We start from the raw sequence: 11,857 nt of genomic DNA, 5'->3' as shown, positions 1-11,857 counted from the left end.
ATACCCAGCGTATAATACTCACACTGTGTAATCCTCACTGTATAATACTTGCTGTACAATACCCGCTGTGCAATACTCACGCTGTACAAGACCCAGTGTATAATACTCACACTGTAATACTCACTGTATAATACTCTCACTGTACAATACTCACTCTGTACAATACTCAGTGTATAATACTCTCACTGTACAATACTCACGCTGTACAATACTCTGTGTATAATACTCACACTGTGTAATACTCACTCTACAATACTCACGCTGCACAATACTCGGTGTACAATACTCTCACGGTACAATACTCACACTGTACAATACTCGGTGTATAATACTCTCACTGTACAATACTCACGCTGTACAATACTCTCTAACTGTACAATACTTGTGCTGTACAATGATCGCTGTACAATACTCGGTGTACAATACTCAGTGTATGATACTCTCACTGTGCAATACTCAGTGTATAATAGTCACACTAATACTCACGGTACAATACTTGGTGTATGGTACTCTCACTGTGTAATACTCACGCTGTACAATACTCAGTGTATAATACTCTCACCGTTCAATATGCACGCTCATACTGTACAATACTCACGCTGTACAATACTCAGTGTAATTATCTCACTGTACAATACTTGCGCTGTACAATGCTCAGTGTATAATACTCTCGCTGTACAATACTCACACTGTACAATACTCAGTGTATGATACTCTCACTGTACAATACTCACGCTGTACAATACTCGGTGTATAATACTCTCACCGTTCAATATGCACGCTCATACTGTATAATACTCATACTGTACAAAGTAGTGTTGCCAGCTTAACAATACCTCAACCCGAACACTTGCAAATGACAGAAAGAATGCAATGGTCGCTGATCAACTTATATAAGGCAAAAGCATGTACTCAGCTGGAAAAACATCCTCCTCAGCCTCTCATTGTAACCGGGGAAGTATAAATAGCCGAGATCTGATGTTTCAGTTTTAGTCACGATGACATCCCAGGTCCACTGTTAACAAGGTGTGTATATGGCGAGATCCTTGTCATTTACTGTCGTTAAGCAGACTGCCACAGTTAATTAAGGTGTTCTGTATTTCAGCTGGATAAGCTAATAATACGATGTTATCTGTGCAGTTTTACCAAGCGGTAATGATGGGTCTGCTCTAAATCACTTTGCTCTCCCATCACTGAGCCCAGATAGAGGGAGACAGTGTCTGGTTCGGGGGGGGGGGGGGGGGTCCATCTTACCCCACTACTCCCATCTCACCTCACATTCCAGTTACCTGGGGATACAAATGTCAAACACAGATTTAGGTGAGATATAAAGAGAGGGAGGCATACAGAGAGACAAAGACTGACAGCCTGGGCAAAGATGCTGAGATGTTCTCTCCGACTCATTACGATTATGCTGACAATCAGAAGCTACAAGGACAGTATGATGTGAGCCAGTGTGGGTTTGATATATCTCTTCCCTGAGAGCTGTTCCTAGAGGCCTGAGATCCTGTGGACACCACAGAACAAAACAGTAAAGCATTGTGGCTGCAGTCCACTTCTCATGGTCTTACCTCAAGTTTCTTGTACTGTAGCTTTTCTTGAGAACCACTGAAAGAAAAGGAACTGTCAACACAATCTCAATACTGTTTTTGTTGTTGTTGTTGTTGTTGTAGGAGGTTAGATCAGCTTTAATATTGCAGATAGAACCCACAATCTGTCAATGTATCTGTTTGCATAATTTCCATTCCCCATATAGACACACTACAGTTCAAAAGTTTGGGGTCACTTAGAAATGTCCTTGTTTTTGAAAGAAAAGCACATTTTTTGTCCATTGAAATAACATCGAATTGATCAGAAATACAGTGTAGACATTGTTAATGTTGTAAATTGCTATTGAAGCTGGAAACGGCAGATTTTCTTTAGACTTTAGACTAGTTGAGTATCTGGAGCATCAGCATTTGTGGGTTCTATTACAGACTCAAAATGGCCAGAAACAAAGACCTTTCTCCTGAAACTCGTCAGTCTATTCTTATTCTGAGAAATGAAGGCTATTACATACGAGAAATGACCAAGAAACTGAAGATCTCGTACAACGCTGTGTACTACTCCCTTCACAGAACAGCTCAAACTGGCTCTAACCAGAATAGAAAGAGGAGTGGGTGGCCCCGGTGCACAACTGAGCAAGAGGACAAGTACATTAGTGTCTAGTTTGAGAAACAGGCCAGTTTTATTGCTTCTTTAATCAGTACAACAGTTTTCAGCTGTGCTAACATAATTGCAAAGGGGTTTTCTAATGATCAATTAGCCTTTAAAATGATAGACTTGGATTAGCTAACACAACGTGCCATTGGAACACAGGAGTGATGGTTGCTGATAATGGGCCTCTGTACACCTATGTAGGTAGTCCATTAAAAAATTAGCCGTTTCCAGCTACAATAGTCATTTACAACATTAACAATGTCTACACTGTATTTCTGATCAATTTGATGTTATTTTAATGGACAAAAACAAGGACATTTCTAAGTGACCCCAAACTTTTGAACGGAAGTGTGTGTATGTATGTATGTGTATATATATATATATGTATATATATATATATATATATATATATATATATATATATATATATATATATATATATACAGGGCATTCTGAAAGTATTCAGACCCCTTGACTTTCTCCACATTTGATTACGTTACAGCATTACTCTTAAAATTGATTAAATCGTTTTTTCCCCTCATGAATTTACACACAACACCTCATAATGGCAAAGCAAAAACTTGTTTTTAGACATTTTTGCAAATGTATTAAACGTCAAATTGAAATATCAAAACTACATAAGTATTCAGACCCTTTACTCAGTACTTTGTTGAAGCACCTTTGGCAGTGATTACAGCCTCAAGTCTTCTTAGGTATGACACTACAAGCTTGGCACACCTGTATTTGGGGAGTTTCTTCCATTCTTCACTGCAGATCCTCTCAAGCTCTGTCAGGTTGGACAGCGCTGTCAGGTTGGACAGGGAGCATTGCTGCACAGCTATGTTCAGGTCTCCCTAGAGATGTTTGATCAGGTTCAAGTCCAGGCTCTGGCTGGGCCACTCAAGAACATTCAGAGACTCGTCCTGAAGCCACTCCTGCGTTGTCTTGGCTGTGTGCTAAGAGTCATTGTCATGTTGGAAGGTGAACCTTTGCCCCAGTCTGAGGTCCTGAGCGCTCTGGAGCAGGTTTTCATCAAGTATCTCTCTGTACTGTGCTCTGTTCATCTTTCCCTCAATCCTGACTAGTCTCCCAGTCCCTGCTGCTCAAAAACATTACCACATCATGATTCTGCCACCACCATGCTTCACCGTAGGGATGGTGCCAGGTTTCCTGCAGACGTGACGCTTTGCATTCAGGCCAAAGAGTTCAATCTCGGTTTCATCAGAGAATCTTGTTTCTCATGGTCTGAGAGTCCTTTAGGTGCCTTTCTGCAAACTCCAAGTGGGCTGTCATGTGCCTTTTACTGAGGAGTCCCTTCTGTCTGGCCAGTCTACCATAAAGGCCTGATTGGTGGAGTGATGAAGAGATGGTTGTCCTTCTGGAAGGTTCTCCCATATCCACAGAGGAGCTCTGTCAGAGTGACCATTGGGTTCTTGGTCACCTTCCTGACCAAGGCCCTTCACCCACAATTGCTCAGTTTGGCCAGGCAGCCAGCTCTCGGGAGAGTCTTGGTGGTTCCAAACTTCTTCCATTTAAGAATGATGGCGGCCACTTTGTTCTTGGGGACATTCAATGCTGCAGAAATGTCTCAGAGCTATAGGGACAATTCCTTTGACCTCATGGCTTGGTTTTTGCTCTGACATGCACTGTCAACTGTGGGACCTTGTGTAGACAGGTGTGTACCTTTCCAAATCATGTCCAATCGTTTGAATTTATCACAGGTGGAATCCAAGTTCTAGTAACATCTTAAGGATGATCACTGGAAACAGGATGCACCTGAGCTTAATTTCGAGTCTTATTACAACGGGTCTGAATACCTATGCAAATAAGGTATTTCAGTATTTGCAAAAATAAAAATAAACTGTTTTCACTTTGTCATTATGGGGTATTCTGTGTAGATTGATGAGATGGAAAAAAAACATTTAATCCATTTTAGAAGGCTGTAACGTAACAAAATGAGGAAAAAGTGAAGGGGTCTGACTACTCCTTCATGATGTAAAAGCATTCCAGGTGAAGCTGCTTGAGAGAATGCCAATAGTGTGCAAAGCTGTCATCAAGGCAAAGCGTGTCTATTTGAATAAGATATTTTGATTTGTTTAACACGTTTTTGGTTACTACATGATTCCATATGCGTTATTTCATAATTGTGATGTCTTCACTATTATTCTACAATGTAGAAAGTAGTCCACATAAAGATAAACCCTTGAATGAGTAGGTGTGTCCAAACCTTTGACTGGTACTGTGTATATATACAGTATATATACTGAACACATCCTGTGTGTGTCCAGAGCCCAGTACTCCCTGTTTCTCCTCCTCGCACTCGCCCTGAGGTGCGTGTCCTCGGCCCAGTACCACCAGTGCCGGCACCACGCACCATGCCTACAGTGTGCCTCGTCTCTCCAGCGCTGCCAGAGCTTCCGCCCCTCAGTCCAGAGGGGCCAGAGCCCATCAGTCCAGAGGCGCCAGAGCCCCTCAGTCCAGAGGCGCCAGAGCCCCTCAGTCCAGAGGCGCCAGAGCCCCTCAGTCCAGAGCTGCCGGAGCCTCCCTCCTCTCCGGCGCTGCCGGAGCCTCCCGCCTGTCCGGCGCTGCCGGAATCATCCTTCACCCCGGCGCGGCCGGCATCTCAGAACGTGACAGTACCCCCCCCCCCCCGACTCCGACCGCAAAACCTGAACCTATAGGGGAGGGTCTGGGTGGGCATCTGTCCGCAGTAGTGGACGTGGACCCCACCCCAGTCTTTCTCCGCCTCATTGTCCGCCTCCGTGGCCTCCTAAACATGGCGACCCTCGCCGCCGACCTCGGACTGGGGACCCTAGAAATGCTCTGGACAGACGGGAGCACCTGTAAGGAGGAGACAGAGAGACAGCCTGGTGCGTGGGGCTGCCACAGGACCCAACAGGCTGGGGAGACCTCCAGGAGGCTCACACAACCACAAGCTCAGATGTTCAATCCCCAAGCCCAACTCAAGAGAAGACTAGATGTGTGAATGTGTATACAGTCGTAGCTGTTTGAGAAGACATGCCAGATTAACTGTTGGTGGATAGAGGTTATTGAAGAATTTGCCCTGGGGTGTTCACCACTCAACTGCACAAAGAGCATACACAGCTTTTTATTATCCCTTGTCTAATTCAATTCACACCCTCAAGCACAAGGATATAAGAATGTATTTATCAGGGTGAAAATATATAACATATTTATAGTTTTTGAGCAAAGACAACGTATATACACTGCTCAAAAAAATAAAGGGAACACTAAAATAACACATCCTAGATCTGAATGAATGAAATATTCTTAATTAATACTTTTTTCTTTACATAGTTGAATGTGCTGACAACAAAATCACACAAAAATTATCAATGGAAATCAAATTTATCAACCCATGGAGGTCTGGATTTGGAGTCACACTCAAAATGAAAGTGGAAAACCACACTACAGGCTGATCCAACTTTGATGTAATGTCCTTAAAACAAGTCAAAATGAGGCTCAGTAGTGTGTGTGGCCTCCACGTGCCTGTATGGCCTCCCTACAACGCCTGGGCACGCTCCTGATGAGGTGGCGGATGGTCTCCTGAGGGATCTCCTCCCAGACCTGGACTAAAGCATCCGCCAACTCCTGGACAGTCTGTGGTGCAACGTGGTGTTGGTGGATGGAGCGAGACATGATGTCCCAGATGTGCTCAATTGGATTCAGGTCTGGGGAACGGGTGGGCCAGTCCATAGCATCAATGCCTTCCTCTTGCAGGAACTGTTGACACACTCCAGCCACATGAGGTCTAGCATTGTCTTGCATTAGGAGGAACCCAGGGCCCACCGCACCAGCATATGGTCTCACAAGGGGTCTGAGGATCTCATTTCGGTACCTAATGGCAGTCAGGCTACCTCTGGCGAGCACATGGAGGGCTATGCGGCCCCCCAAAGAAATGCCACCCCACACCATGACTGACCCACCACCAAACTGGTCATGCTGGAGGATGTTGCAGGCAGCAGAACGTTCTCCACGGCGTCTCCAGACTCTGTCACGTCTGTCATGTGCTCAGTGTGAACCTGTTTTCATCTGTGAAGAGCACAGGGCGCCAGTGGCGAATTTGCCAATCTTGGTGTTCTCTGGCAAATGCCAAACGTCCTGCACGGTGTTGGGCTGTAAGCACAACCCCCACCTGTGGACGTCGGGCCCTCATACCATCCTCATGGAGTCTGTTTCTGACCGTTTGAGCAGACACATGCACATTTGTGGCCTGCTGGAGGTAATTTTGCAGGGCTCTGGCAGTGCTCCTCCTTGCACAAAGGCGGAGGTAGCGGTCCTGCTGCTGGGTTGTTGCCCTCCTACAGCCTCCTCCACATCTCCTGATGTACTGGCCTGTCTCCTGGTAGCGCGTCCATGCTCTGGACACTACGCTGACAGACACAGCAAACCTTCTTGCCACAGCTCGCATTGATGTGCCATCCTGGATGAGCTGCACTACCTGAGCCACTTGTGTGGGTTGTAGACTCCGTCTCATGCTACCACTATAGTGAAAGCACCGCCAGCATTCAAAAGTGACCAAAACATCAAGCATAGGAACTGAGAAGTGGTCTGTGGTCACCTCCTGCAGAACCACTCCTTTATTGGGGGTGTCTTGTTAATTGCCTATAATTTCCACCTGTTGTCTATTCCATTTGCACAACAGCATGTGAAATTTATTGTCAATCAGTGTTGCTTCCTAAGTGGACAATTTGATTTCACAGAAGTGTGATTGACTTGGAGTTACATTGTGTTGTTTAAGTGTTCCCTTTATTTTTTAAGTAAACAGCCTAAGCTTGAATGTCACGGGGAGAAGAAATTCAGAGAAATTGTATAGTATCTGAGAATTCTGTGTTACATCTCAGAGAGACAGAGCTGATTCTAAAGTTGTTTTGTTTGTTTGTGGCAGTATGCTGTGTGGGCTGATGGTTTACGTCTGTTGCTCTCTGTCATGGGGTTTGCCCTAGAGTGCTTAAACTGATGATGATGATGATGATGATCCTCTCTGGGTGTAACTACAGAGAGAGAGACTGCATTGTGGTGATCCCATCTGACACTCCTCCTAAACCTCTCATTCCTCCCCTCCTAAGGAGCTCCTCTGTTCTCCAGCCTAATAGCTCTGGCTTCCTTCCCTCTCTCTCCCCTTCTCTCTGTTTCTGTTTCTCTTCAACCCCTGGTTTTCCCAGGCTGAGACTTGGGCACTCTTCCTCCATTTTCACCACCATCCACTCCCATGACCTCACCACTCCTTACCCACTCACCATTATGTGTTATTCTCTGGTGTACAATAGGCAGATGCTACTGAGAAGTTTCAGGTTAATGGTTCCTTTCTTTTACAGTGTCCTTTCCTATGGCTTGGCGCAGAGATCCATCGTTGAATTAAGATGATCAGATGGTATACTGCTACGTGAGTCCTTCAGGTATAAGTTATGTGCATACATTGATTCCGTCCCGAGGTTTTCTTTACCAGCAACAGTAGCAGTATGGTTGAATGGTTACGCAAATGGACTGTTAATGTTGAAGTTCGCTGACTCTATAACTATTCATCCAGGCACAGCAGTCTGAAATGCTTAGTATACGCTGCTGTGATAGATACAATTGGCTAATATGTTCTCCAGAATGTCCGTGTAAATTGCTTCGAACAGATGTGTGTCCTGAGTTATGAATTCCAAACGTCTCAGTAACGATCTGTTTTAAACCTGTTGCTGACTGTGCTTCCTGTCATTGGTATTTTCCTTATTGATAATCTGTCATGAATTGGCTGTGCGTTGCCGTTGGCTGTAGCTAAATCCATACTAATCTATACTGACAGCACAGTATCAGTCCCTAACATGAATGACAGCTTGGTCACCACTGCTATTAGATAACATGTTTTACTTAATGATAGACCAGTATTCGGAGCGGGTGCACCAGTAACCCTCTGGTTCTGGCTCTGCTAGGACAGAATATTGATTAGAACCCCACTGAGTTGTTGAATACAAGCTGTCCACTTGAGATTTCTGCCAAGCGCTTCTCATGATATCTTCAGTGAAAATCACCATATTTTACATGACAATCTTACCATGGATTTCTACTTCATTATAATAATGTATGTAACAAGGACTATATTGAATAAGGATGTGTTGTAATTGGTTTTGTAATAAGTAATTCCTTTAAATCACATATAATCTTTCAACTGGTTTCTCTACCCCACCATACCTTCCTGACTGAATGATCAGAATGACTATGGCTGCGTTTACAATTCTGATCTTTTTTTAAACTAATTGGTCTTTTTGACCAATCACATCAGATCTTTTTCAGAGCTGATCTGATTGATAAAAAAGATCAGAATTGGGCTGCCTGTTTAAATGCAGCCTAAGACAACTAAATCACCTGTCCCTGACTGTGGAACATTGCATTCCCTCAGTTGTGGCCCACAGCCATAAGCAGCTGAGCTGACTCTCTCGTCCCCGCTCTATAAGCTGTGTTAAGACAGGCAGCCCAATTCTGATCTTTTTATTCACTATGGAAGCATTTACACAGGCAGCCCAATTCTGATCTTTTTATTCACTATGGATGCATTTACACAGGCAGCCCAATTCTGATATTTTTATTCACTATGGATGCATTTACACAGGCAGCCCAATTCTGATCTTTTTATTCACTATGGATGCATTTACACAGGCAGCCCAATTCTGATCTTTTTATTCACTATGGATGCATTTACACAGGCAGCCCAATTCTGATCTTTTTATTCACTATGGATGCATTTACACAGGCAGCCCAATTCTGATCTTTTTATTCACTATGGATGCATTTACACAGGCAGCCCAATTCTGATCTTTTTATTCACTATGGATGCATTTACACAGGCAGCCCAATTCTGATCTTTTTATTCACTATGGATGCATTTACACAGGAAGCCCAATTCTGATCTTTTTATTCACTATGGATGCATTTACACAGGCAGCCCAATTCTGATCTTTTTATTCACTATGGATGCATTTACACAGGAAGCCCAATTCTGATCTTTTTATTCACTATGGATGCATTTACACAGGCAGCCCAATTCAGATGTATTTTTTAACTAATTGGTCTATTGACCAATCAGATAAGCTCTGAAAAATATGTGATTGGTCAAAAGACCAATTAGTGGAAAACATTTCAGAATTGGGTTGTCTGTGTAAATGCAGCCTAATTGGTCTTTTGACCAATCAGATCACCTCTGAAAAAAATCTGATGTGGTTGGTCAAAAGACCAATTTGTGGAAAAAAATATCAGAATTGGCATGCCTGTGTGAATGCAGCCTGTGTCCTGAAGGCTATTCAGTATCTGTCAATGACTGCCTGGTCAGTCTAATTAAAAGTCTGTGTCACCCGATCAATAACCTATTCTCTTTCTCTCTCTGCTCTGGTCCATCGCCTAGCCCTGGCCTGTGCTTCCCCACACACGCACACCAGAACTGGATTCAAATACAGTTGTTATTTAAATACTTATTTTCTGTGTATTTGAGTATTTTCAAATAATGTGGCCCGAATCAACTACTTCAAATACTATTTTAAAATACCTGGGTTAAATGCGTCTATTTGAGTATTTTCAAATACTTTCCATGTGTATTTCCAAATATATTCCAATGTTCAACTACTTGTCTTTTCATTATTTAAATACTTCCTTCCAAATGTCTATCAAAGTCATTGAAATGCCATAAATAGTATTTGAACCCAGGTCTAACACACACACACGCATCCATACGCGCACGCACACACGCACACACACACAGAGAGAGAGGTAGGGAGTCACAGGAACAATGTGGTGTGGGGGTGGTGAGAAGTGTAGCCTTGAATCAGTCCTCTTCTTCTCATCCTCCTGGTATCCCTGGGCAGCGTGCCCCCTTAGAGATGTTTAAGACCCGGATGATACTGCTGATGGGTGATCCTCTGTGGCACTCTCTCAGACTGCCTCTGGGGCTGGGCTGGAAAAACAGCTGGTGCAGTAGGAAATAGCATCTGAGAGAACCAAGGGTGCATAAGCTCACAGAACAATGACTCATGCTCATACTCAGGCGCTGATATTTGTCGTGGGTCTATTTGTTTTCTTTCAAATATGCGCTTCACTTCCTTGGTGTAATGGAAGCAGTGGAATAGTTCTAAAATTGCATTCTGGTCAAGCTAAATCAAGTGCACCTGAAATATTTGAAGGTATTTGACCCTGGTCTACTGTAGCGGCTCAACTTACCGACAATGCCCCGTCATTGGCAGACTTATTTATCCATCCATAGCTTGAGTGTCGGTAGTGTCTCATTTGGCCCAAGATGTGTTTGTCACAAGGATAGAGTGACAGGTGGCTGAGAGAAGATGTTTTGGGGTGGGGGTGCTGTCGACCAGGATTCAAAATGGATTCAATCTATTTTTTTGTCACACATCTACACACTATACCCCATAATGACAAAGTGAAAACATGTTTTTAGAAATGTTTGCAAATGTATTGAAAATGAAATACGGAAATATCTCATTTACATAGGTATTCACACCCCCTGAGTAAGTACGTTAGAATCACCTTGACAGCGATTACAGCTGGGAGGCTTTCTGGGTAAGTCTCTAAGAGATTTGCACACCTGGATTGTACAACATTTGCACATTATTCTTCAAGATTGCCTCGTTAAATAAAGGTTCAATAAAGGTTCAATAAAGGTTCAATAAAAAAATAAAAAGCTCTGTCAAGTTGGTTGTTGATCATTGATAGACTGCCATTTCCAAGTCTTGCCATGGATTTTCAAGCCGATTTAAGTCAAAACTGTAACTAGGCCACTTAGGAACATTCAATGTTGTCTTGGTAAGCAACTCCAGTGTATATTTGACCTTGTGTTTTAGGTTATTGTCCTGCTGAAACGTGAATTTGTCTCCCAGTGTCTATTGGAAAGCAATGATTTTCTCTAGGATTTTGCCTGTGCTTAGCTCTATTCTGTATCTTTTTATCCACCCTAAAAAAGTCCCTAGTCCATGCCGATGACAAGCATACCCATAACATGATGAAGCCACCAGCATGCTTGAAAATATGAAGAGTGGTACTCAGTGATGTGTTGATGGATTTGCCCCAAACATAACGCTTTGTAATCAGGACATTAAGTTAATTTCTTTGCCACATTTTTTGCAGTTTTACTTTATTACCTGATTGCAAACAGGATGCATCTTTTGTAATATTTTTATTCTGTACATTCTTCCTTTTTTTCACTCTGTCATTTTGGTTACATTTGTGGAGTAACTACAATGTTGCCGATCCCTCATCAGTTTGAAATTGGGAAAATGATGATAATGTCATTTTGTGTAAGAGCTGTTTGAAAGAAATGCCTGGAATTTCAGCCTGTTCAGGTGTGATGGATCTTTTGGCCCACATCATGACATCACAATGTGATCTGATTATATTAAACCAATGACTGTTCATCTGGTTAAGGGGGCGGGCTTTAGACCATCCTATCAGCCAATTAGGGCTGTATATGTAAATATCTTCCACATTTTTTCAGAATACCCACACCATCAGACTGAGTATTTCAAGGGCCAAAGAAGGCACAGGGAAATGAATGATAAAAAATATATTTTCTTTTCATCAAAACCTCTACTGGATTGGTGGGTCCCCAGCGGGACGGTTGAACTAATGTAGGCTAATGTGATTAGCATGAGGT

Source organism: Oncorhynchus kisutch, linkage group LG23 (assembly GCF_002021735.2).
Source record: "Oncorhynchus kisutch isolate 150728-3 linkage group LG23, Okis_V2, whole genome shotgun sequence".
Lineage (NCBI taxonomy): Eukaryota > Metazoa > Chordata > Actinopteri > Salmoniformes > Salmonidae > Oncorhynchus > Oncorhynchus kisutch.
The sequence above is the reverse complement of the archived record's forward strand: the minus strand, read 5'-3'. Positions refer to the sequence as shown.